General features: G+C 34.0%; 11 non-coding genes across 11 annotated transcripts; 5 read left to right on the top strand and 6 right to left on the bottom strand.

Annotated features, from left to right (window-relative positions):
- Positions 1–16576: 16576 nt before the first annotated feature.
- Positions 16577–16648, bottom strand: Trnam-cau. The gene has a single exon. It is a non-coding gene; the product is annotated as a tRNA-Met (tRNA).
- A 96-nt stretch (positions 16649–16744) lies between these two features.
- On the bottom strand, positions 16745–16816 carry Trnam-cau. The gene has a single exon. It is a non-coding gene; the product is annotated as a tRNA-Met (tRNA).
- An 891-nt stretch (positions 16817–17707) lies between these two features.
- On the top strand, positions 17708–17779 carry Trnam-cau. Its single transcript has one exon. It is a non-coding gene; the product is annotated as a tRNA-Met (tRNA).
- Positions 17780–19080: 1301 nt separating this feature from the next.
- Positions 19081–19152, bottom strand: Trnam-cau. Its single transcript has one exon. It is a non-coding gene; the product is annotated as a tRNA-Met (tRNA).
- A 94-nt stretch (positions 19153–19246) lies between these two features.
- Positions 19247–19318, bottom strand: Trnam-cau. Its single transcript has one exon. It is a non-coding gene; the product is annotated as a tRNA-Met (tRNA).
- Positions 19319–19412: 94 nt separating this feature from the next.
- On the bottom strand, positions 19413–19484 carry Trnam-cau. The gene has a single exon. It is a non-coding gene; the product is annotated as a tRNA-Met (tRNA).
- Positions 19485–19578: 94 nt separating this feature from the next.
- Trnam-cau lies at positions 19579–19650 on the bottom strand. The gene has a single exon. It is a non-coding gene; the product is annotated as a tRNA-Met (tRNA).
- A 2840-nt stretch (positions 19651–22490) lies between these two features.
- Positions 22491–22562, top strand: Trnam-cau. Its single transcript has one exon. It is a non-coding gene; the product is annotated as a tRNA-Met (tRNA).
- A 260-nt stretch (positions 22563–22822) lies between these two features.
- Trnam-cau lies at positions 22823–22894 on the top strand. Its single transcript has one exon. It is a non-coding gene; the product is annotated as a tRNA-Met (tRNA).
- A 95-nt stretch (positions 22895–22989) lies between these two features.
- Trnam-cau lies at positions 22990–23061 on the top strand. The gene has a single exon. It is a non-coding gene; the product is annotated as a tRNA-Met (tRNA).
- A 94-nt stretch (positions 23062–23155) lies between these two features.
- Trnam-cau lies at positions 23156–23227 on the top strand. Its single transcript has one exon. It is a non-coding gene; the product is annotated as a tRNA-Met (tRNA).
- The last annotated feature ends 4322 nt before the right edge of the window (positions 23228–27549 follow it).

The following is a 27549-nucleotide window of genomic DNA, read 5'->3' as shown; positions in this document are numbered from 1 at the left end:
AAAAGTAAACTGAAGGTGAAATTGATAATCCCTCTTTGTGTCCCTTTATATTGAGTTTCGTATAGTAGTATGTCATGTAATCAGAAATGTAATCCCAAAGGAACTTTCCGAAATAAAACCAATGTATCCATCCATCCATCGCCCAACGACTCTGCCGGCATTGTACACTTTTCTTACTCAGGACCAAATATGGAAACCCAGGTGGGTTTCTATATATTGCACTCTTAATTAAATAATGACCTATTTCAAAATTATAAATTTGTGGCAGTCGTCGGAAAACAAATTTTTGTTTGCTACCTTTTTCTTTTGAAGTTGCTATAAAATTTAGCTTATTAAAGATAGAAAAAAAAAATGTGAAAAACTAAAAGGTCGCAACTAGAAATTGGTTGTTTGACGATTCCCACAAATTGTCAATTTTAGAATGAGTCATTATTTTATTGAGAGTGCGATGTATTGCAGGTAGGTACCTACATATACATACTATATATTACAGTATATTCTGAGACAAATAAAGCGCACAAACTTTTTATTTCAAAACATAAATGCGTGGAAGCACCTTTTAGTATGTAATGTGTGAAGCCACCGTAGAGCATAGGTCAAAGATCCTAACAAACGGTTCTTTGTATGAGAGTGCTCTGCTTTATATAAAAATAATATTTATCTGTTAGTGGGAAGGTACCAAAGAGATAGAAGCCATAGCACAGAGGGTAAGATATAATATGTAATGGTCTCTTGTTTCGAGTATGTTTAAGTAGCATCCCGGGTCAGCTGGCATGCATAGAGTAAGAAACAAGACACTAGTATATATAGAGCGGTGCAATGTCGTTTGTTCATTGATTTATAATATTTTGGATACAATGTTAAGTATAGAACAGTCTAGCAGTATAGGGCACTAACATGGTGCATTTTTTAAATAAAACTATTTATCAGATTTTCAGCAACTGCAGACTTCGTAGAGCGTCGGTGTTTCAGCTATACTTGTATGTTTTTTTACGGGGCCCTTGTATTGCTTATAGACTGCAAAGTCTTCGAAATGGCGGTAGAAAATTATAATAAATAAAAACGCAATAAAATCCGTAAAATAGTTTTATTTCAATTTCTAAAATTCGCATAAACATAAGAAATCAGTAATGCGCATTTTTATTAAGACTTCACATTAACTTAATTAATTATGAACTTGACATGACACAAAATCGCAACTACAACCTGTCAATTTTTAGTTTTTTTTCATGTTATGAAACTAAACTAGGCTTCAACTATAATGCTAAACTGACTGTTCATACCTAACAAACTGACAGAATCTGCGTGGCGCCTTTAACTTTCAGTGCACGTGTACACGCACGAATATACGCCATAAACACACATGTAGGTACTAATGTGCTATAAATATGACAGGAAATCATACACATGACTCGATACAAGCCAAACAAAGGCATAAATTCGTCTACTCATCAAATTTTCACATGAAAAGGAACTTCTAACTAAAGCAGAATAGAAGAATGAACCCTTATTTGCGGGGGCCGGGCCTTTTTGTAAGCCACGATCTCCAGTTTATATTGTTGACAAACGCGAGCCGCCCGACGTCGGCGGTTTACAGCTTTCCATGACAGCAAACGCATTGTCAAATTCGCTGAGAGGTTTACTGCGGCGTCGTAAAAACAAGTGGTCGACTTTCGAAGGTCAAAGATTCACAGAATTTACGAGTAATCGCAAAATCTTTGAAGTTATTCCGATTTTGAATTACGTTCGAAATATGAACAGATGTTTTTGCAGTTCTGATATTACTGGCCACCATCAGAAGTAAAGTTGCACTAACCCGCATTAGAGCAGCGTGGATAGTACATCTCTCCTTCCCTCAAATAAAATTAATACCCTTATATTTAGTACTATTATAGAAAGGCTGAAGAGTAAGGTTTTACTGTAAGTTACAATGACTAAATATGATGAAGTTAGAATAATCGCAGGACAAGGACAAACGTAGCCTCAATTTTTTGGGCTAAAGGCCGGCAAATCCACAAGTGGTTAAGTGATGGTAAGTGACGGTGTCCGCGGTTTTGGAACTACTTGAGTCATGGTCTAATTTTTATACATAAATAGTAAAATATTAATATATATACGTAATTGTGTTTTGTCTGGGTTATTTAGTAAGGATTTCTAAGCGATGTATTAATTACGTAATAATAAATATTGAGTTTCAGAATAACATGTATAGTGCTTCAGTGACGGAATTATATTACGGGCGCCTTACGTCTTTCGATCTAAGGTCTCGTGTTCGAATCCCGGGTAGGGCGAAGTATTGTTGAATTTTTCATTTCAGTATCACCCTTACCTACCTGATATGTCGATGGGCTCGCTGTAAGATTATTATAGCATGAAAATCGCATGACAAAAAGTAGGTGTACTAGTTGCGGCTTTGCCTACTTTTTCGGAGATAACAAGCGTGAGTGTGTGTGTTTGTGTGTGGATATACATATGTATGACAATGCTGTTAATAGAGCAATATATTATCACATAGTAACGCGCATCGTTTTATGTAGCCCGCATGAACAGGCAACTTCACAAGCGAGTATCGCTTTGTAACTAAACATACCCTAATCAATGTTAAAGTGTTTAACAGTAACTTATTATAAAAATAATTAACAATAAATTTATTTACTAACTTCTCCATTACACATCGCTGCTTGGTGATAACGATACACGAAGTATACTTACTCAGACGATATTCAGCGTACAGGACTTACCGCCACGAAAGTATGTACGATTGTTTTTAGAAGTAATTTACCGTTAGTTGTTATTCGGTATAATTTGGACAATAAAAATAATGACGTCAGATGTTTTAAACAGTTAATATTTTTATGGCATTTAGTTATACTTATATTTCAAGTCTGTAAATACATAAAATATTTATTTTGATATCCAATTTTCTGACTGAAAATGTTACCTACAGGTAAACAAAACACTGGTCGAATTTATGTACAACTTCTTTGTCGCTAGGTAATTCCGCTTGAAGAAACTGGAGGGCTAATTAGGACTTGTAAAAGATGGGCGTAGTAACTAACACTGAGGGCTCTGTAGTTGCGACTTTAATGGCATTATGTACTGTTACATAGGTACGTGAATCCAGACCACGCTTATACGTAAGTCTTGATTAATCCGAGATGTCCCGCAAAAAATCTAACCGACAGCAAGTTGAAACTCAAAGGGTAATTGATTTGTTCTTTTTGATGTGCGGTGACTTTAATAAGAAACGGACGTTCTTTTTTTCGAAAAACTAAATGAAATTGTGACTTTTTTATCGTATTAGTGGTATTTGGCTCGCTTTTTAGAAACTAGATACGACGGATTTATTTACTTTGTGGACAAGTTGGCATTTCAGCGTCAGAATTTTAGTGATTGATGTTTCGCATACGTTACTACATAGGTCGTTGGATTAACTTACTTTTGAAGACAGAACATCTCAAAATTACACTATCAGGCCAACATATATTCATTACGATGCTCCAATGGTAAAGCAATTTACTTAATTACATATCTGCCGTTTTTATAGATAAATAAAAACAACTAATTTTAAAAAGAATTATTAAAAATAAAATGTTTAATCCATGACTATTTTTTACAGCAAAACAACATAAAAACGGCATTAGTTTCACTCATATAAAGTTGCAAATCCAGACATCCATTATATAGTAGCGGTAATAACTAAATGACCATAAACAATCAGACAAAAAAATGGCGCAAAATATTTTAAAAACAATAGTCAATAACAATTTCTGCTTTTGTGGCGAATCAATGCGTGTTGTCAAAAAACGGTCGTAAATTTTCACGCTCACTGTAACAAATATAAAAAGCAACTAGTGTTGTGTATTCGCCATCCCACATAGTATGCATAAAACGTGCAGCGGGAGGGGAGACTGGGGACCGCAATACTGTGCTCCTTCATTGATTTTGTGAGAACTGCGAAACTAGACGAGTTGACACTCCACTAACAATTCAAACTTAAATCAAAACAAGCTCGCTTGCGAACAATACTGCCAACGGATTCCGCGGTTTGTCTGTCAAATATTTTTAATTCTTCTATTTGAAACCAACGCTTCATTTCTTTTTATTTCTATCTTAATGCCACGCCCCAACTAGCATTACTTGAACTCATTTTATTTTACATATATGATAAATTTCAAGGTCTTGAAGTCTAGACTAGGCGGCAATTGCTTGAATATTAATTTAGACGGGTCTCTCGGAAAAATGGAGCTAAAATAGCGATCTATCCATCCAAATATTCCTTTATATTAAACAGGCTATGACAGTTGTGATACTACTTACACTATATAAAGGGAAAGCTTGAAGGTATAAGTATTTTACTAATACATAACATCAATGTTTAAACTTTGCTGTTACAACGTCGCTGTTACAATTGCTTTTTGTATACTCAAAGGTACATTAATAATTAACATAATAACCAAATAATTTCATCTTCTTATCATCTTGAGTTTAATGAAGTATTATAATTCAATAAATTTATTTAAAATATATATATGACTAATCTTATAGTCTGCTACAAATTATTATTTTTACTCAAAATAATGGTATGAACTAAAAAACGTATAAATAAAGTTTATGAATGAAGTATCAGGGATTAAAATTATTAAAAACTGGTTAAAATTATTGCAGAATTACAATTACGAAAACTCGTTAAAAAAAGCTCCATAGATTAATTCTAAATTTAAAAATCCTCATTAATCCTGAAAGTTAAAAGTTTGTGCCATTAAAATAAAACAAAACGATCTTATAACGGTGTCGTAAATAATGAAAATTACATTTTCAGACACCAATTAAAACTAACGACATTTCAAAAAATTGTACGCGCAAGAAAGCTCCAAAGCTCGCAGTTCGAAATCGTCATCATAATAATGCATACTTTCGTTTATTTCTTCAGACTCAGCATTTTTATTTTTCTCGTTCTGTTCCGCTATGCAACTACAGGGCACTGAAATGTAGAGCCAAAGATATTTATGTTTTTAACTAATTATGTATTTGCTTTCAATTGTTTTGTTTTCACGGTTGTACGGCAGGTTATTAAAAAATTTCAAAATCACTGTTATTTTCTTAACTGTAACAGTGATTTTGAAATTGTTATATTAATGATTACCTAATTAGTAACTAATTTAACATTAGCACCATTGTAATTACCAATCATTAATAACAATTAGCATTTGGAATTATTATAAATCATAAAGCTAAATTTAGTACCGTGTTGTAGTAATAATATTTTTTATAAACAACTGATTTGTTCCGCCCTAATAAGATATTTATAATATACAATTCTCATATCATAAAATCTATTTACTAAAGATGGATTGCAGTAAGGTAATTTGAGACGATGTAGGTACAACCTTGTGTTATTCTTTCTAAAATTGCAATAGATGCCAAAAAGTCTTGTAAGATTCTTAATAATCGAACCTGTCCTGGTAAATAAAAAAACGAAGTTATATTTATATTTCTACCATGTTTTTTTAATAAACTATAAACGTGTAATATTGCTGACCCTTGAAATCTCTGCGACATAAGACTACTCTGTATGCAGAAATGTACAGTTGAGGAGATGGAACTGTTACACTGAAGGAAGAACAGAGCCATCTCTCTTTATTTAACTATTTTTACGACATTATTTTCACAACGAAATGAAATTTGTTGAGTTTTTATATTCATGGCGAAGGCAAGGTCTTGATTTTAAAAGCAGATCTTAGATGTCATTTTGTATGCGGTGTATTTATATAATCTTCTCTGTATACATCGCTCATTGCATGTTTTATGTAAGCTTTCTTTTATTAATTATAATGTAATGAAATCTAAATATTAATACTCGAAGAAAGAAATTTTTATTCCTCTTTAAGGATATTGCGCGCTCGGAAGATTTTTCACAATTATAGTTTATAGAGAAGTGCAGTAAAATTAAAATGATGTCTAATATGTGTTGCAAATATATTAAATTCGACGGTCGCACTTCGATCACTAGTACTAATTAGTATGCTTGATAACGATTTAGTTTTCAAAAAGAAACTATTAAACTGAATTTTATTAACGTTTCTCTCTTTTAATATCGTTCCATTACCGTCATTCGTAATTTTATTGCTCCAGTAATAATTCCACAATCATTTCTAATGGATCAATAGCTTACTTTAACTGACCTATTAAATGAAAGTCTAATCCATTTTTTGCCAAACCGTTTTAACACTTACGTCTTTATAAAATGAGAATATTACTGAGAAAATTTGAGTGGAGTGAGTACAATTTAGTGTTAGCAAAATATATTCTATAGATATAACACTGTAATAAGGATGAAAACTAACGTTACTCGATGAAATTATTTGATCATGTAATAAGAGTTTGGTCCCAAAGGAAGCCAAGAGCTCACAACGTTACTTCGATTACAACTTCGCTCGTCTATTGTTGAGTTAGAATAAACGCTGCTAGGTATAAATATAATTAGAGTATATTCGGCCACATCTCGGCTGTAGGGCATATTTTAGAATATAAGTTGTTCGTGGCTTCGGCCGTATTCAGAACCTTTCTCGCTACAAATATCAAGGTTATACTATCTTTACTTCAATAATATTATAAAATTTATCATGAAGATTTCATTATTAACTACACTTGTATACAAATATTAGGCTGATCATAGAGCACTAAGCATAATATTATTATTTCAACAATGTAGTTACCTATGTATCACAAGTGCATAAATGATTGATTGATTGCAATTTAAAATCCAAGCACTATACTTGAAAATCTTCTCAAGAGAAGAATTTCCAACAACGATCCTCTATATTCGTACGTAAACATGTTATTGTACCTTAAAATATTTATGTACATTTCTTATTTGTAGGTAATGGAAAACAATATGTACAGACTAAGGTATTTAGATATTTATTGCTCTATCACGGAGCAGCCTCTGAAGGATTGAAATGAAATTTTTCAAACACGTAGTAAATGGCCCGGTTTAGCTTTAGAGCATCCTAAATCTTGAACATTTCCCAAGACAGTAGCAACGCTCCCCCAGTTTGTTTACAGCTGTATTACTAACTTTCATGCACAGAATATTGTATCATAGTTCTAAAAAGACTAATTATTATACTCATAGTATTATTTTAAGGCTTTAATACCCAATCAATAACATAAAATTAAATTATATTGTAAAAAGCCAAAATGAAATGTTCATTATCGGAATATAAGATTTTTTATACAAATTAGCGATTACTAAAATATTTTAGATAAACATAAAATTTGTGTTTAAGTAGAAAAAGAAATACATTTAACAAGACTCAGAGAAAATCCTTTGATTAAAGATAGACTAACCGCAATCAGATTTAAAGGTGAATGACTTCGCACAACATAAAATTGAATCGACTCTTGCGTAATTGCATTGTATAAATAATAACATTAAATGGAGTAATAAAACTAATACTGAAACACTTGGGAAAATAACTAAGATAATAAATCTTACTTATAAAAAATTCGCGAAGCCTTGCTTAGTTAGAACACAAATTTACTCGATCAGCTGTAAGTTAAAACCCGCCATCTTGCCTCTTAATAAGGTTTAAACTAGGAAACCGGTGATGTTTTTGACAGCTATTTAAGCAATTCTTAATCACTCCTTATCGCTTAAACAAGTTTATAAGTAAGACTGAATATTTTCAGTAAAAATGTGTAGTAAATACAAGAGTTGTTCCCAGATCTGTAACTGGTATAGCAGCGTAACAAATTTTATAATGATTTTAAAATTTAACGGCTTCTTAACTTTTAAATACCCTCTAAGCCTTGGTAACAAGTGCTAAAATAGTACACAATAACTTTAAACTTGTAATGTACATTATATTATAACAATTAAATTTTATAACGTGGTAAATAATTATTGAACCCTAAGAATTTTATATAAGACGCGTAACTCAACAGTGTTGACCGTCGGTAGCTTGAAGCGAATCCAGAATTACTTGGACGGTATCTTCGGCCAACTTTAATGAAGTTTCCCTTTTATTACCACAGAGTCTTAACCCCAAGGATCTTTGTGTTTATGATCCTGTTATAACTTTAAAGATATTGCAACAGCGTAGCGAGGTTTAATTTTTATTTATATTTATAATAAGAAGCGCTAATTTGAAATGTTTTATTATTTCGTATATTTATGCGTATTAAATTTCTAATCAGTTACGTTTAATAATAATAATAATATCAGTCCTGTATCATATGCTGTTCCGCTGCCGCGCCGGGCACAGGCCTCCTCTACTACTGAGAGGGATTAGGCCTTAGTCCATCACGCCGGCCTAGTGCGGATTGGTAGACTTCGCACACCCCTAAAATTCCTATACCGTTAAAGCAAGCGGTAATTCACAAAGAATACACACATTATTTTAGAAAAGTCAGAGGTCTGTGCCGTTGGGATTTCAACCTTGGACATTCGTCTCGGCAGTCTATTCCATACCTAACTTGGCTATGGCCACTCTTAGGTAGTTATGTTACGTTTGAATAAACTGAAATTTAAATAAGAAAATACAGAAAATGATATTGCGTATTTTTTAAGACAAAATTGCATGTCACAGTTTTCTCCAAAGAAAAATTCCAGCGAAGTTTCATTTCACCCTCATATCGGACATAATGCGGAGATGCAATTTCCATAAATTTTACACATTGTGAGCAGAGCCCCATCCGAAAAGATTGGACGTGGCCACATGATAATATGAAGGAGACCTCTCCACTCATTCACGTTTCAAAGCCGATGGTTTTTCTTTAATATTTTACGATCTCATAAATATAACTTAAAGAACCCACGGAAGGATGGAAAATTTAAGTCATTCGAAAATGAGAAGTAAATTTTTCAATGTGCATCCGCAGGTCCATACATTTTCATGAGCACAACAAGGGGATGCGCGGTCGTAACAAACCAAATAAATTATAAAAAGAGATCTCGGGCAGGAGACAAGGCTTTCCCTGGGACAAGTCGTAAATTTAACGGTCGAAAGAATCTTTATTCCCCGAGCCATTCACGTGTTTTAGTTCGCAAAACTATCCACTATTATGATTTAATAAAAACCTTACTTTATCACGACATTTTAGAAAGATAGTGAACGTAAGCAAAATAATATTACGTGTTGTTGACATGGTTTTATTGTGGAATATTTCTATTTTACATAAAACTCATTCCCCGTTTTCGCTTTCTAGTTTTTTTTTATCAGACCAGTCAAGCCGAGAACCGCAAGGTTTTAATTACTAAGTTGAGTAGGTAATCTGCAATTTTATATGATTTATTATATTCGAAATTTCTCACATTTATGTTTGACTAGCTTTTGCTCGCGGCTTCGCCCGCGTGAAGGTGTTTTCCAGGATAAAATTCCACTGTTTGATAAAAGTCTTGCTACATATTTTCCCGGTACTTATAGGTTCAAACTAATTTTATCCCCAATCTATAATTTCAGTTCAATCAGTCGAAAATCTAAGAACATTTATACAAACTTTCATCCCCTATTTTATCCCCTTAAAGGTAGAATTTATCAAAATCCTTTCTTAGGGGATGTCTACGTCATAGTAGCTTTATGCATGTAAAAGTCTTAGCCCGATCCGTCCAATGGTTTGGGCTGTTCCTTGATATATCACTGTCAGTCACCTTTGAGTTATATATTATATTAACAACTGAAGTTAGCTAAAATTGAGTTTCTCGAAGCCGACCACTATTTATGTACTATGTATTTTGAGACTATGCAATTTTGTCGCGTTCGCGATTCACTTTCACTTTTGTTGAGTTTCAGAACGCGATATTAGATCCTCCAACGCGCACGCGAATTTGAACTTTATGCAGCGGTAATAAATTACAAATTGACTCTCCATTTTATTTAGAAAACGTTTGTATGGGAAATAGAAAAATGCTGTTTTGAGGATTTTCCCGGCAACTATTCGAATTTTTCTCACCTTTTAAACCTTCCCTAGACCTCCACGAATAATTCAAGACCAAGATAAGATAAATCCGTTCAGCCGTTCTCGAGTTTTAGCGAGACTAACGAACAGCAATTCATTTTTATATATATAGAAGATATAACAAAATGCTCGCCACTTATATCATTACGCGACACCTTACCCTACCTTTTTGAGCATAAGGGTGTTTATAGAGATACACTACTTAATTTACTTTTTAAAGTTAATTTTCTTAAGTATTTGTATGTCTGTTATAATTAATATCACGCGCTTACTTCTTAAAAACAGCAAAATATTATTTATATGTCATCATCGAGTTGATTTTTAAATGGAACGCCAATGCCATCTTATGGCATTCGACAGAATCTTCGCTACACAGCGCAATGAGGATGTCAGACGACATCAAGAAGGCCGGAAAGCTAGCAGTCAAAGAGAATGACAAGCCTATGAAAATTAGTAATGCAGTTGGTTTTAGATCAAGTGATCAAATAATATTATTGGAGGCTAGTGCTGTGGGTACGTGGAGACTGTCTCGCGTTCCGTAGTAGTTTGTGTTGTTGGAATTATAATTGTTTTGGGACAAAAACTACAACTACTAAAATCTGACATCGGCTTTTGTGATCCGACATATCCCCACATACGCCCACGATACTTAGTAGTAACAAGCTATGAAAGACGATAACGAGCATACACCAAGCCTGCCGTTATATACAATAATGGCGACAAGCTAATTTTAAATATAATGTATTTTGCAAAACTCTGCCTTCATTTTAAATAACCCCCAAGACTACTTAATTTAAATCGTATTATAATTTTAAAAGTGCTCTAAAAGCGATTAAACTTTTCACGGCAATCATTTTATTAACCAAGTTGTATATTTTCGTGTACTAATGGCGGCCCATCTCGCGCGTACAATCAAACGTTGCTCTATGTGTAACCATTAATTAACATAGACGATCTCCAATTCGCCTCAGAAATTGCTCCATTGTATAAAATTTGTAACGTAGTAAAATTCTTCGACCGCAACAAAATTACCGGGGAATCATGAGAATAATTTAATTAAGACATAACAGCACTTAATATCGATTAGTCACACGGTCCGTTGTTTGGGCGTAGTGGGTAATTTGAGATGTTAATGGTTTTAGTGGAGCCTGGTCATACCCCGGCTTCGAATAGCCAATCACGGTGCGTGCTTGGTGCTTCGATGGCTTCACTGATTCATCGATGATTAACACTTTGTGAGATTCTCTAATAATTTACTTACATATAGATGTATAGTTTGACGTAATTTACTGTTCCATTACAGTTTCATCATAAGCTGCTAATAAATGGTCATCATAGTCCATAAAACAGAAGCCCAGGTTAGTAATTTAGTTTAACTACTTTTCTTCATTACTTCCTTTAGCGTGCGTCGTTTGCTGTGCCGTGTACAGTTTTACTATAGCCCGTGTCATTTCTGAAGGGCTTTAGTGACATTAAATTTAATAACTCTTACTACTAACACCATGGGAATATATATTTGATGATAATGGCCTTACTTCACTTATATTTCATTTATGCAATATTATACAAAAAATATTACCAGAGGATATTTTGTATAGAAATGGTAATAAAGATTTACTAATAAATGCAGCTAATGCATGATATACGGTGGACAGTAATCAGGCATTGCGCAAGTATATACAGATCTGGCATATTCAGATATACTGACAATCCCTCGTATCAAAAACCGGGTAACAACTATTTCTTTACAACAACTATGAATATCATTGAAGGGAGATTTCAATTATCAAAAACTACGATGAATGAGCAAAATTTCAATAAGCTTACACGCATAAGCTAGACATAATGCAGAATCTAGTGCAGTTTCTACATCCGACCAGTGTGAACAAATAAAATAAAATAATTTGGAAATAAGAAAATCTTTTTTTTACTAGTAAAATGTATCGTAAAAGTTATCAATGATTGATTTAGAGAAAATAATTTTACAATTCCCCTTAATTGAACAAAGTAAAAGAACACAACTATTGAAATTGAATCACGTAAAACATTTAATTATTACTTCAACTCGTCCTCAAAGTCCCTCGTTCGTATAAACGAAGCCGCAGCCAATAAGTAGTATAATGTAAGACAATGCTCCACTTACAGGATGTCACAACGGGCGTGCTAATAAGCTCCTTACGTCAGATGACTCAAAGTTAGTATTATTTTTTCTTAAAGATAGCTTTGCGGGGTTTTCAATGTAATTGCCCCGCTTTCTTCAAGACTCTGACAGCTCAAAGGGCAGTCAGTGACGTGCTCATTGTCAGAACGCCCACGGTTTACCTTATTCAAACTTTGCGGTTTTTTCTTTGAATATTTATCGAGGAGTCAGTTGATAACATTCATTAATAAGAGTATTATTCCAAGGAGGATAAACAATTTTAATTCGAATGGGATATGTTAAAGTTTATTTTAATGATCATTGGGCTATCGTGTTTGGTTATAAAGTTTTTGTTACTCTACTCGATGATACGTATAATGTCGGATATTAGACTGTCGAAAACAATTAAAACCAACCTAATTTTTGCTAACAGCTTTTTATTACATAAAATTATGGGATGCCGTAATAATTCGTTTACGATCTTCGACGGTGCAGTGTATTTCATTTCACCAATAGAAAATGTTCCAATAGTAATAAAAACAAATTGTGGTTGTAAAATCTCGTAATTAGTGAATCTAATGGTGGTAATCGACTTCCATACAAAATATATTTTTTTGTGTCTAGAAACCGCTTCTATAAAATTAAATTGTTTCGATATTACAAAAACATGATTTATGGTGTCGGATAATCAATACATTAGTCGATCGTTATTGATATTTGTAAATTGATGATTTTTTAATTCCATTTAGTGAATTGTATGGGAGTGAAAAAAATACAAAACGAACAAGTCCAACCATTCTTTCCTCTTGGGTAACTTGATATTGCTCATTCAGTTGTTTTCTGGCTGTTTGGGTATAAGATTACAAGCAATTTATTTCAATATGGCAATCGAATTTACGAACGCACTCGGATTGTTTAAGAAGACCATTTTATAGTCGGTCATATTTTGTTTTATTTACAATACAGAACAGTGGGCAGTTGAGCCGGGCACACAAACAGGGCCCAGTAAATGCTCCTTGCGTACACACAACGGGCGAAACCTTTATTTATATAATTAACTTAAGGGTAAGGATTAATTACTTCCAAGATATTTACACTTATTCGTTCCATTTTACACAAGACGGTTGAGAATTTTATTGAAATAGATGTCTTAACAATTTTATGCCTTGATAACTTGAAAATAAAATATTATTTAAGTTAACAATTATAATAGAAAGAGTTCTGATAAACATCAATTAGCCTTAAATTAAAAACAGTTGCTAACGTAAAATAACGCAAAGTGCAAGTGAAACTTTCGTATATTTTACTTAAGTAAATATTTGTACCTTCATAAAAATGAATACCTTACCATCTCGATCAAGAATTTAAGGAACCGAACAATTTTCTGTAATAAAATACTACTGAACTCCCACAGACCCTCAACGGTAGAAACTTCGCTGGCGATATTATTTGTTCTATTTTTATATCACAAAACTTTATTTTTCATCTAAGCTTCGTGGCGGTTTTCGTATTTCAAGAATATCGGTTATCGGAACAATTACCGATAGCGAGCACTCGCGAACGTAAGATTGCAATCTACGGATAGGTTAGTTTAATCCGCAGATTTATGGGCCAGTCTACCGCGCGTTAATCCGTTCCATATAAAAAGCGTTCGTTTTTACAAACCGTTCTGTAGGTAAACATTTTAACGAATTCTGTTTTTATGCATTAAGGTTTTGGGATTGTGTTTAATGTTTGGAATACGTTCAATCAGATTTTTGGACTAAAATATTTTTTTTGTAGGATTAAAGTGTTTTTACTGAGCATTAATTTTACTCTATATTCACATGAATGTGTCTATATGTCTATTAAGGAGAAGACAAGTGAAAGTATATTTTGATTCTACACACACTCACATCACGCATTTATCCCCGAAGGGGTATGCAGAGGCGCAACCAGGGCACCCACTTTTCGCCAAGTGTGTTCCGTACTATGATGTGATAGGGGGCGAGCCTATCGCCATATCGGGCACAAATTTCAGACTTCCCAAAAGCCCAAATATCACTTTGCCCGACCCGAGATTCGAACTCAGGACCTCGGAGCGCTGTCGTACCGCGCATGCAGTACAACTACGCCTCCAAGGCAGTCCTTTGATTCAAAATTATTGAAAATTTGGTTTCTTTTAAAACTGTCATACGGTAAAACAATCGCAATATGGCACACATTTAGCATGCATACCTATAGACAGTCATAGATACCTATAGATATATCATAGAAATGGTTGATCAAATTTAAAAAATAAATGGGTTTTAAACTTTTCCCTTCTTACCCACAATCAGTTATTTTACTAAAATAATCTTCAGAGAGTTTACTTTAACTTAGATAAAGGAAAGTGAATATTTCGATTGAACTTAACATTATGTAGAAACGTTCCGAAGTTTTGAATTCCTTCACCTACTGTTCTAGCTGACTGTACCTATATGAGCACCATGTCGCTTCTGTTTCATGTAATAGGATAATGATATCCATTTAAGGTTGACGTTGATTTATTACAACAATGCGACAAATACGTAAAAACCGAAGAGGCGTGTTTATTTCACACAAATCTCGCATAGCGCTGTCGTCACGCCGCGCGCCGCCTCACGCGTAGAGCGCGATTTAAAACAACATTAGCATTATTTGCTCATTTTCAATCAAATATTACATCATCAAAGTGTGGTACTACTTCGAAAACTCTAAACACAGCACTAATAGTAAAAACAACCATTCCTAACAATGCCTGATTAGGCAATAAAGAGGGTACATAATTAAAATCTAAGTTACATTCAGATTTTCTCACCAACTGATCCGCTAATGATACTAATCAACCGGCAACTGTTTGTCTTTACTATTATATTGATCAGTTAAACTTGTTTGTACATCGCTGTTTGAATTTATGCCTCTCCTATTAAGACTAAACCTATTTACTGTACATTACCTTATCTCCATATATCTCGCAACGGATATCTTCTGCCTACATAGCTGTTTATTTTGTTATAATTATCATATTTTGAGAATACAGTAAACATCCGGAAGTAGTGGTTATGTACAGAGCAGTTTAAAAGCGGAGTGTGAAGTTTTATTTTTGGTGCGAAAACTATGTACAAATAAGTTTCTTTACGTTTAGCAGTATCGTGAATTAGCACGTGACTCTCATACAAGGCAGTGTATTTGTTTGCAATAGGGATAGCGTATTCTGTTTAAATAACTCTGTCCTGCTAAAATTATAAATGCGAAAGTTTGTGAGCATTAATGTAAGTATGTTTGTTCCTTTTTCACAAAAAAAAAAACTACTGAAGAGATTTTAATGGAACTTTAAAGTAATATTGGTTATTTATCAGAATAACACATAGGCTACAATTTATAGTAATTTTGTGTAATTAGGTCTTAATATAAAGATACATATCAAGTAAGTCAGAAAAAATGCTATCTTGGCGTACGCTGCCTAAACCGTGATGTACCGTAGGATTGTTTGTTTTAAATAGTTCTAAATAAAAGTCCGCGACAGCATATATCCACCTTTTATATGGAAGCCACTATAACCAAAATAGTGATCCATAAATATAATTCAATCGGATACTTTTTTAACAATGCACAGGCGTGACTTTCATCCCGGAAAACTCCTTCACGCGGGCGAAGCCGCGAGCAAAAGCTTGTAGTTCTATAATTTTTACTATGTGTACATAAACACTATCTATGTGCGGAACTACATTAGAAAATATTTCTTATTAAACTCTATATATTATTGTTATATGCATAATGTAATTTTCTAATTCCTAAATTAATCTCGTCCGGTCAGTCAATCTTTGCGATCACTATATTTTTATAGTGGTTCTTTACTATCTCTCAAAGCCATACAAGTTCTTTTTTATTGAAATTCTATTCAAATTCACGGTGCTTGATTGATATTTACAGAGCAATAGCAGTTGCGAGGCAGTAATAAAAGTTCATGTGGGTGTATGAAAAACAAAGTCAATACAGGACGTATCGCCTTTTTCAACAAAAATTACATTCGTCACAAATGCGGGAGCGTAGATATAAAATAAAATAGTTGATGCGAGATGTTGATGTGAATTTTGTTGATTACATTGGTTAAATATGGCTTCATAGTTCATACTAATATTTTGAATTCAAAAATAACTGTATCACATATTTACTAAACCACTAAACCGATGTTGATGAAATTTGGAACGGAAATATATTTATTTCCAAGAAGGGATTTTTTATCAATTTTTTTGCTAAAACATATCTTACATTACTGTAGGAATACGCTGGATGCAGGCCGCTTTTGATAAGTTCGTATGGAAATTTTTAGAAGAGGCCTATGTTCAGCAGTATACTTTATGTAGTTCATCATTATGAGGAGGATAGGACGTCATTGCAGTAAAATAACATATCATTGCGAGACTAAAGAAGAAAGAGATAAAAATTAAATAGGAAACAACAATTTTTTAATAGCAGAGCGTGGTTTCGATCCACGGACCTCTGGGTTATGGGCCCAGCACGCTTCCACTGCGCCACTCTGCTTGCGTGGATATATCTTTAATCTATTTGCTGGGTAATAGTAGATGTTAGTTTTCAATATAAGTTCGTTTTTAAAAGCTAAAATATAAAAGTGACATATAGCAGAGCGTGGTTTCGATCCACGGACCTCTGGGTTATGGGCCCAGCACGCTTCCACTGCGCCACTCTGCTTGCATGGATATATCTTAAATCTATTTGTTGGGTAGCAGTAGATGTTGAGCTCAAAATTATTTTCATAATGGCGACTCCGTGTTCCCATAAGTTGAAAACGTAAACATACGAGTACATCAATAAAAGTTAGTTTTTACCGGTCAATACTTTACTTCATCAGTGTACAATACAATTACTGCGGCATTCTGCAGAAAAATAAACATGGACAACGCACGCACTGCAATACCGGTGTGGTATAATTTTGATGACTTAATAAGAGCCAATGTCCGGAGGTTAACAAGTAAATTGCAGATGCAAAACGTTTCGTTTCACATTACAGCGCACTGAACAAACAAAATCTTGTAATTATTTTATGTAGAGCAATTTTACTTACCGCCGACAAGAAGACGCTTATAGTCTTAAATTACGAATGAAAAACTTGGAATGTAAATGGGTTTATTTAAGGATTATCCATGCGTATTCCGAACTTGAAGTCAAGTAAGAATTATGTAGTAAGTAATTTTTATCACAGGTTATTGACAACTGCCTTTATTATTGGAAATCTGTTGAAAATTCTATTAGCCTACTGAATGACGTATTTTGACATGACCTATCATGATATGAAAATTAAATAAGTAATAATTATTATGATGTACTTATATAACATTTCAATGTGGAAGTGGCTACAGTTTCAAAGGTATATACTTATTATATATTGTGAAGCTATATAATTTTATACAACGCATTTTAAACCAAACAAGAAATCGATTTAATATTTCTTCAAAGTGACTGAAACCTAACGTGTTAAAAAATAACAATACTATTTCCTTTGTTACAAATTGATAGCATGTTTTATCACTGTCGTTTCTAAATATAAGTAGCTACAATTATATTTGGGCATGTTGAATCATAAGCAGAGTGGCGCAGTGGAAGCGTGCTGGGCCCATAACCCAGAGGTCCGTGGATCGAAACCACGCTCTGCTATGCTATATGTCACATTTACACTTTTGCTCATTTAATATAATTCATATTTGTACCCAATAAATAGTTCACAGCTATGTCCACACAAGCAGAGTGGCGCAGTGGAAGCGTGCTGGGCCCATAACCTAGAGGTCCATGGATCGAAACCATGCTCTGCTATACATGTCACAAATTATTCTTTTGTTCATAAAAACAAAATAAAATACAAATGTAATTGTGGGCTGGATTTAACTGTGTTACATCTATTGGTAAAAAAAATCTACATAGTAATTAAAATTTTCAGTTTAACTTACTAAGCACTCTCAAAGAATTTTTAAGTGAGAGAGGTCATAAACATTTTTTTTTTAAATAAATTGATACTTATACATTAATATATCCCATTGATTGTATTTTCCTGCTGCTGTAATCGCTTATAATCTTAGATGTTAAAACGCTACCTAAAATAAAGTGACATCTATTGCTACCTTATAAATAATTTAAAACCATCCACGCTGTGCCCATAAACTCAGAGGTCCGTGGATCAAACCCACATTCAGTTATATGTCACTATTGGTATTTTCGAAAATAAAAAATAGGAAAATGTGTAAATCGTGAAAAAATAAAAAAAAATTAACGGTAGTGTTTTTTCAAACCCTTTATTGAGATACTAGCCCAAAACTTGGTCTGCGTTACATATACTATTATATAAAACTGAAGAGTTTATTTGTTTAAACGCGCTAATCTCAGGAACTACTGGTTCGATTTGAAAAATTATTATAGTGTTAGATAGCTCATTTACTGAAAAAGGTTATAAGCTATATAACGTCACGTTATGACCAATAGGAGCAAATAATTTATGAAAAATGTTGTATAAACGGAGAAAATTTAATTCTTTTGAAAGCTTATGTTGCGTGCGCTGCGCATTCCAATATACAAATTTAAAACGTATGATGAATTTGTTCGTAAAAAATTCCAAAAATATATTATTATAAAACAAAGTCCACGCCGCATTTGTCAGCCTGTCAGAACGTCGTATACTCAAAATTACCAAACAGATTTCGATGTAATTTGGCATCAATATCGTTTGAGATCCTGGAAGGGACATAGGCTACTTTTTATGCAGGGAAATATATAGCGGAACTTTTATTCCGGAAAAACTTAATCACGCGGGCGGAGCCGCGAGCAAAAGCTATCTGATATAAAATGTTCGTTTCCACTGCGCTACTTTGCTTACATGAACATTGTTTAAAACTACTTGTTAGGTAGATTTATATGGCATTTTGCAAAATTTTATCTTTATCAACAAAACGGTAAAAAGTGACACATAGCAGAGCGTGGTTTCGATCCACGGACCTCTGGGTTATGGGCCCAGCACGCTTCCACTGCGCCACTCTGCTTATAAACGCATGGGTTAAAAGTATTTGTTAGGTAGATTTATATGTCATTTTGCAAAATTGTGTTTTTATTAACAAAACGGTAAAAAGTGACATATAGCAGAGCGTGGTTTCGATCCACGGACCTCTGGGTTATGGGCCCAGCACGCTTCCACTGCGCCACTCTGCTTATAAAGGCATGGGTTAAAAGTATTTGTTAGGTAGATTTATATGTCATTTTGCAAAATTGTGTTTTTTATTAACAAAACGGTAAAAGTGACATATAGCAGAGCGTGGTTTCGATCCACGGACCTCTGGGTTATGGGCCCAGCACGCTTCCACTGCGCCACTCTGCTTATAAAGGCATGGGTTAAAAGTATTTGTTAGGTAGATTTATATGTCATTTTGCAAAATTGTGTCTTTATGAACAAAACGGCATAAAGTGACACATAGCAGAGCGTGGTTTCGATCCACGGACCTCTGGGTTATGGGCCCAGCACGCTTCCACTGCGCCACTCTGCTTATAAACGCATGGGTTAAAAGTATTTGTTAGGTAGATTTATATGTCATTTTGCAAAATTGTGTTTTTATTAACAAAACGGTAAAAAGTGACATATAGCAGAGCGTGGTTTCGATCTACGGACCTCTGGGTTATGGGCCCAGCACGCTTCCACTGCGCCACTCTGCTTATAAATGCATGGGTTAAAAGTATTTGTTAGGTAGATTTATATGTCATTTTGCAAAATTGTGTTTTTATTAACAAAACGGTAAAAAGTGACATATAGCAGAGCGTGGTTTCGATCAACGGACCGCTGGGTTATGGGCCCAGCACGCTTCCACTGCGCCACTCTGCTCGTAATATATACTTCTAAAATTAGCCAGTTAATGATTGAAAAGACAAATACACTTAAAGATATGCGTTCCTTGACCAACGTAACCCCCACACTCCTCGAGCGTACATAATGCTTCCTGCTAATAAAACTGCATGTTCTACAGGATCTTGAAAATATGGATAACTTTCAGTATGATTTGCATACTATTGTATAATATATACTTCAGTCACTATTTGTTTTTATTTTGTGTGTAGAGTTTTATGTTCTCTCTTATAAGTCAACAATATGTATATGGTTGCTTTGGTGCCGTGCCATGTAATACACGCCTATGCCCAGCGGTGTTTTAAATCGTGTTTTCACACCTGGTAAGTTTGTAGAGCTAAGACGGGAGCATTTGAATCGAGCCAGTTTGTCTGTAACTTTATAACTACATTCGTTTATTTATGCAGCATGCGAATAAATTGCACTATATAATGCGTGCTCACAGCGGCACGCATGTTTCAACGTTATAGGTACGTTTTTGAATCATTCTTCAATCTGCATATACTATAAATGATTTTTTATATTTCGAATTATTCCAATAAAATAAACTTTTGTTTTGTTAATTTCACCAAGATGATTCTCTATATATCGTTGAAGGTTTACGTGAAACAAACATCCCTACTTTCTTTTATAAAGTACAGACATTTACCTACGATAAAGAAACTTTTACCAATGAACGAAGTAATTGAATAGATAATTATTTTACAGTTCGATTGGAGCCGTCTTCGATTCATCGATGTAATTATTTTCTTCCGCTCAACTAGTAACGAACAAAGACAATCTGAATGGGTAGGTACTGTTCTTCAACCCAAAGCGTTGTCCCGTGAAATTGACAGATGTTCAAAATAATAACAGAAAGTTACAGTCCATCGGCTACAACTGAATATAATTGGGTTGACGATGGTTTCGAATCAATCTCTGCGTTGAGAATCATCAATAGACCCAATATGCGGTCTGTGTCTTCGTCCATAACAGGAGTTTATGGCTCTGTGGTTTTATTGAGAATACCCTCTGTTGTTGTAGTTTAAAATTTAATATGAAGCGAGATTGATTAATACTTATTTCTTATGATGATATAGCACATGAAAATATAAATGCGGAATTGGATAAACTAGTTACTTTTTCGGAGACACAAACGTCTTTTGTAGCATTGTGAAAGAGTTTTTAATTGTTTTAAAACGTATTAAAATAAAGAACATTAAAAATATATCATTTACTTTGTAGCGGCAAGGAATGCTGTGTTTCGCGCTGAGAGAAATGTATGAAATAACAGCAAAGTAAAGTTGGCGGAAAATCACATTTATCACGGTTAAGCTGACTGTTGCTTATGTTTTATTACAAGCAGTACAATGTAGAGCAAGCAAGTTGTGCTCAACCTTATTGTAGTAGAATTAAAATTATTTTTTATTGTATTTTTGTCATTCATTTCTTCATAATAGTTAGGGCTGTCGGTCACCTGAAACGCCTCATTACATTGCAGCAAAACGACGCCGCGGGTGAGAACCCTTGCATTAAGGTATGCGACATCGCTATCCAGCACTTAGTTTGTTCATGTAATCCTCTATTATTAACTAAATAAATCATCTCATTTACGATTAACTAATTACTAACATAAGATAGGCTCTTTCTATTTTTGAATTTTGAGATTAAAAGGAAAACTTTATTCCTAAAAACTAAATCACGCGGGCGGAGCCGCAGGCAAAAGCTCTCTGTTTTTCCCTTGATCATCACATCACGAGTGAATGGATGGTGCTATTTCTTTTTTGTTGTGTTAATTACTGTCAGCAAAAGGTTTTTATGAAAGAAAAAAATGAGAAAATTGAGCAGAAAATTGGAAAGTTCCAGAAAACTTAACGACTATTTTAACTTTTCGCCTTTAATGAATATGATAGCAGACAGCTACTTTTTTTAAAATATAAAACAAATATATTACATATAATTATTCTTCTCTACGTCTGTACGTCACTGAATCTTGATAAATCACTGAATCTGATTTTGATAAAAAATTTATGTTTTAGACTGGGTCTTTGGATGGTTTAGAATTTAGATTTGGTTCTGGTAGGTGGCGCTATACTCGGGTTTTACGATTTTATCACCTTTTTGGGCAAGACAACCTCTTTAGGGCTGCTAGTATAATATATAATAATATACAATATACTTAATGCAATATTTCGCGAACCAACGCCCCGTAGTTTCAGCGAGTGTTATTATGTTAGTCATCATTTTAATTTATATTAATCTTCATATGATGAAGTCAAGCAAATTATGCATATCAATGCTGTTTTTATCGTGTCCTACTTGCTGAGTATTGATTCGACGATTGCTCATATTAAATATACATTGCGCAATGCAAGTTAGTAGGTATGTATGTACGTATCAGTAGCGGGAGTTTTAATAATATAAGAAGTATGACAAATCCCTAAGATTATTGTAGCAAGTAATCCTAATATTACGTCGTAACCACTAATTTCGACAATCATGAACATAAGCAGAGTGGCGCAGTGGAAGCGTGCTGGGCCCATAACCCAGAGGTCCGTGGATCGAAACCACGCTCTGCTATATGTCACTTTTTACCGTTTTGTTTATAAAGACACAATTTTGCAAAATGCCATATAAATCTACCCAACAAATACTTTTAACCCATGCGCCTATAAGCAGAATGGCGCAGTGGAAGCGTGCTGGGCCCATAACCCAGAGGTCCGTGGATCGAAACCACGCTCTGCTATATGTAACTTTTTATACTTTTGTTTTAAGAAAGAGAATATCTTAAAGTGACATGTATTGCTATATAGTGATTAAATTAAAGCTGTGATCACACAAGCAGAGTGGCGCAGTGGAAGCGTGCTGGGCCCATAACCCAGAGGTCCGTGGATCGAAACCACGCTCTGCTATATGTAATTGTTTTATACTTTTGTTCTAAGAAAGAGAATATCTTAAAGTGACATCTATTGCTATATAGTGAATAAATTAAAGCTGTGATCACAGAAGCAGAGTGGCGCAGTGGAAGCGTGCTGGGCCCATAACCCAGAGGTCCGTGGATCGAAACCACGCTCTGCTATATGTAACTTTTTATACTTTTGTTTTAAGAAATAGAATATCTTCAAGTGATATCTATTGCTATATAGTGATTAAATTAAAGCTGTGATCACACAAGCAGAGTGGCGCAGTGGAAGCGTGCTGGGCCCATAACCCAGAGGTCCGTGGATCGAAACCACGCTCTGCTATATGACACTTTTTCTACTTTTGTTCTATGAAAGAGAATATGTTAAAGTGACAACTATTACTATACAGTGAATAAATTAAAGCTGTGATCTCATAAGCAGAGTGGCGCAGTGGAAGCGTGCTGGGCCCATAACCCAGAGGTTCGTGGATCGAAACCACGCTCTGCTATCATTCATTTGTTTGAAACGACACAAACATTAGAGTGTTCTGCATAATCACTGTTTTAAATATTTGTTTTTACTTTAAAAATGTTATGAAGGAGTTATTTTAACTAAAAAGTACTTCATAAGCATATGGCTTTTGAACAATACTATTTTATTTTTCTATTAACGGGTCAGATAAAATAATTTCAGCATAGAACGAGGTTCAAGTGCAAGTTCATTTTCATTACAGCGCTGGACATAGGGCACGCTGTGTGCCACTGAACTCGTTCATTGGCTTCAATTATCCAGTCAGTGTACGCCGCTTTTAACAAGTATAACAACAAGGCATCTTACTATCCAACTAAGATTATAAATGAAAATAACTAAAGATTTTATAATGATTTCTCATGTTTACGCGAAAGCTAGAAATAAGAATATTTACGGATTTTATCGCTATTACTATTTTCTTCCGACGTTTCGAAGGCTTTGCAGCATTCATGGTCACGGAGTGGACTGACCATAATATAGTTGTATTTAAATATATATTTTTTGTTAGAGGTTAATGCATAATCCGGCGAATGGAAATAAATTAAATTTAGCATACAGATGAAGTGCTAGATTAACATAAGACCGCTTTATAGTCCGGCATGATGCAGAGAGGGAATTGAATTTCAGGTTTTCAAGCAGGCGGAGTCCCCTGTAAAGTATATCATTATATAAAACGTGCTCTACATGAACGTAATATCATCTGTAATCAAACAATCGGATGGTTTATAAGTGACCATTCGGAACATAAACATCTATACAGCCTAAGAAATTACAGATGCGTTCCTAAACTTTAAAGAGCGATTGAACTGAGACCGTGACCTTCTGTCGAATTTTGCAGACAGAACAAATCTCTGACAAGGCTAGAGAAACACTTTATTTTATTTACAAACAAGTCATTAATGCCACAGCACCACGGTTTGTTTTCGTTTGAATCCATGATGACACATGACATTCGACTATACACATGACATTCACAAATAAGTAGCATAAATCATCTCGCTAAAATTGCTTCACATTGCCGCATCTTCAATCCTTTAAACTTTGCTTCCAGTGCAAATTCATATTTCACATAGTCATGAGGAATCGATTTTAGCGGGATATTCTTTTACTGTTCTATTATTCCTTTCTGTCACTTGATACTTGCTCTTTGATATCCCCTATTTTCTTAAGTTTTCAGTGAAAGCTTCTCACTTAATACCAACTGTCTTTAAATTCAATATGAAACAGAAAATCGCAAATATAAAACAGCTTTAACCAAACCAAACCCTCAATATTATGATTTTTTAAATTATTCAAACAAACCCTCATCTTCTTTTGTGGCATAGTATCTATACAGATAACTTAACTTAGTCTTTTGTTAGACCGTAATAACTTTAAACGATTTTATTAGTGCAAATGTTGTAAATGATCCCTATAGTTCGGCAAGGATTAGGTAAAAATTCAAAGAATTGGGTGCATTCCGATTGTGTTTTATTGTATTACCTGGATTCCGACAATTTCGTTTTTGTCAAAAGCCGCCATATTACGTGAGTGGATCATTATTGCATCGTTCCGACCACCCGCGACACACAGTCGGCTGGTTTGCGGAACTATGCGGGTAAAACGCAATAATTTCTAAGAATAGATGCAAGTGTCAATTTCTTTATGCTAGCCGATCCTGTGACTCACGACACTTATTCGTTGTTATTTTGTATTTCATAGTGACTACTGAGAATGGAATGTGACAATGATTACTATTATGTGGAACAGAAATAAGATTACATAAGTATAAATCGTTTGAGATATCCAGCTTCTAATTCCTTCGATAATTCTTTTTATTTTTTCATCATTACATTATTATAAAGTATGTAACTCGAACATTATAAAGAATTTTTACTATAACTTAGACCAATCTAGATAATTCTCATAAATAACCTCAAGATAATAATTTAAATTCATAGAATCAGGAAAAAAAACTCTAACTAAGATATATTCGGGCAACATATCAAACAAACAAATAAATAATTCTGTTTGTCACACAACTTTAATGTTGGCTACACATAATATAGGTTTCCAGTTTCTTTTATATTCGTTGGTGGCCGCTGACGAAACTATTCCAAATATTCTACAAATTGCAGGATCGTCTGTATCTTGTGTGGTACGGACGGCGTTCCAAGTTCCAATGACGAAGCGGCCTCATAATTTCTAAAAATATTAATTGCTTTTGTTCTTTTCTGAGTATAAATATTATAGATTATTAATAAAATATCACGGTATCACATAAATGTATAAATGTAGAATTAAAACAAGTATAAGTTTGATTAAAAATAATGTCCTTCAATTAAATTTAGAAATACAAAATTATTTCTATTTATTAATTTTATTTGTTTATTTTATCGATTGCTTTTCCCAGCCACATTTTTCGTTTAGTATACTTAAAGGTTTTCAACAGCTTAAAGTCGTGAATGTTTTCAATACGCTGACCTTCACATTTCCGCATTCCATAGCTATTTACTTCCTCAACGAAAAATAAAATTTCCACTAAAATCTCGAACATTCTAACAAACGGTAAAAGCAATACAAAGGTCCATCCACCAGTCCAGCATTCGAACCGAAGAGTAAACATATCGATACATCCGTTCAGTTTGTGATAATTCCAAAATACATACACATAAAAGCTATCCACGTACTATATTTAACAATAACATATTTTAGAACGAAAGTTTTGACAATACGAGGTCACTTATTGCGTTGGCATTCCGATCATGACGCCATAGCAGTTTTGGTTATGTTGAAAAAAAAAAGGAAATATGCATATTAATGGAATATAAATGGTGGTAGAGGAACACTGCAAAGTTTGGTCTATTTTCTTAATAGACAACTATGATAGATATAGGACTTCTAACTCCTATGTATAAACCTTTTTGTATGCACCTCTGTAAATTCCATCACTTATGTTAATGCTCATTTTTAAATTATGAAGCTCAACGCACCTCTTGCGCTAACTGCGCCTCTGCCTACTCCTTCGTGAAAAGAGGCGTGAATGTGTATATAGTCCACTATACATTATATTAGTTGATTGACAACTTTGTTACTAACTGATCAACAAATATTGATACGGAAATAATGTCATGTTATGTTATAATACTGTATTAATATGAGAAAGTTTGGGTACTTAAATAGATTATAAATTATATCACAAATTCGCTTGCAAACACTCATGTCAGGTATAAAATGAAATTCTCTATAAATAACAAAAAGATAGAAACGTTCGCAGACGTGTCTACTGTTCAAGATACTTGGCCTCGGTTTCATTACAACGTCTAAATAAATGACTCTTGATGGAAGTTTTCAATAGTCCTGGCTTGAAATAAATCAAATAACTCCGCTGGATTCGCTGTCGTTGGCAAATGTGTCTTCATTCATGACGGCACAGCACTGCAAAGCTGTGGAGAAGATGGCTCATTGTTTTAAAATTGTAATCTCCGCTCAACCGAGTCTGAACGTTTCGCTCTTACAGCTTTTTATACTTACGGCTGAATTTGAATATCGAATGCCGTCGTTAGTACATTGCTTTTTTGAAGTTTTGTTTTTAAATCAATTCATTTTAAACTTATTTTCTAGTACTTCTTTGAAAAGCAATACAGTACCAAGTCACTACATTTTATAAACAGATGAATAGACGGGCTGTTTCGCTAACGAAATAGTTTCATCCATTAATCAATTTGAGTCCCCTAATGTGATGTGATGGGTCTCATCCTCACTTCGCATGCAATTGTAATAGAGCTGCGAGAAATTTTGTTACTATATTACAACATTAACGGAAGCGTGATTTTAACCTCAAACTATTAAATACTAGGTTTTGCTTGCGTCATTGCTCGTGAAAGACTTTTTCTGATAAGTATAAAAAATTTCACTGTGTATTTTTATCATAAAATAGTCTAGTTCTATGTTAATTTTGGGCACGGTTTCGACTTTTATATCTAACAACCATCCAAATATCTTAACAAACTTTTGATTTAATAAAATTAGTACGTGTTACAAACTAAATATACGATACGAAATTTCAGAATCATACTAAAATACATCATCGAAGTTACAAAGTACACTGAGCACCAACTCTATGCCAATTTTTCCTTTGACAGACGCAGACA

The sequence above is a fragment of the Manduca sexta genome, chromosome 11 (assembly GCF_014839805.1).
Source record: "Manduca sexta isolate Smith_Timp_Sample1 chromosome 11, JHU_Msex_v1.0, whole genome shotgun sequence".
In the NCBI taxonomy this organism is placed as follows: Eukaryota; Metazoa; Arthropoda; class Insecta; order Lepidoptera; family Sphingidae; genus Manduca; species Manduca sexta.
The sequence above is the reverse complement of the archived record's forward strand: the minus strand, read 5'-3'. Positions and strand labels throughout refer to the sequence as shown.